This window comes from Rutidosis leptorrhynchoides, chromosome 1 (assembly GCF_046630445.1).
Source record: "Rutidosis leptorrhynchoides isolate AG116_Rl617_1_P2 chromosome 1, CSIRO_AGI_Rlap_v1, whole genome shotgun sequence".
Taxonomy (NCBI): domain Eukaryota; kingdom Viridiplantae; phylum Streptophyta; class Magnoliopsida; order Asterales; family Asteraceae; genus Rutidosis; species Rutidosis leptorrhynchoides.
The window spans coordinates 19,549,443-19,550,320 of NC_092333.1; positions in this window are offsets into that span (position 1 = coordinate 19,549,443).

The following is an 878-nucleotide window of genomic DNA, read 5'->3' on the forward strand; positions in this document are numbered from 1 at the left end:
AGAATCCGGAGAATATTCAGGGATGATTTCGAGATCCTGAACCATTAATCTTTCCTCCGGAACCACCAATCATTCAAACAGAGATTGTAGAGGAACCAACCATTAAATCAGAATCCTCTAGTGATTCAGATTCAACAAATTCAATCATGGAGAATCTGGAACCTCTAAGTATGGAAGACCGAATGAGAGCTAAACGCACTGGCCAAGGTCACGCAAATACTCAACCTAACATTAATGCGCCAGATTATGAAATCAAAGGACAAATTCTACACAAGGTAACTAATCAATGCCAATTTAGTGGTGCACCGAAGGAAGATCCAAACGAACATCTTCGTACCTTTAACAGGATCTGTACTCTATTTAAAATAAGAGAAGTGGAGGATGAACATATATATCTCATGTTATTTCCCTGGACTTTAAAGGGAGAAGCCAAAGATTGGTTAGAATCGTTACCTGAAGGGGCGATTGATACATGGGATGTTTTAGTTGAAAAATTTCTTAAACAATTCTTTCCGGCATCTAAAGCCGTGAGACTTCAAGAAGAAATTGTTACGTTCAAGCAAAAGCCAAATGAAACTCTTTATGAGGCGTGGATAAGATTTGGAAAGTTATTAAGAGGATGTCCGCAACATGGTTTAGACACTTGTCAAATAGTACAAATATTCTACCAAGGATGCGACATCACTACAAGAAAAGACATAGATATAGCAGCTGGTAGTTCCATTATGAAGAAAACCGCAACTGACGCTTACAAAATTATTGATAACACTGCTTCCCACTCACATGAGTGGCATCAAGAAAAAGATATCGTTAGATCATCTAAAGCAGCTAGAGCCGATTCTAGCCATGACTTTGATTCCATTTCTGCAAAGATAGAT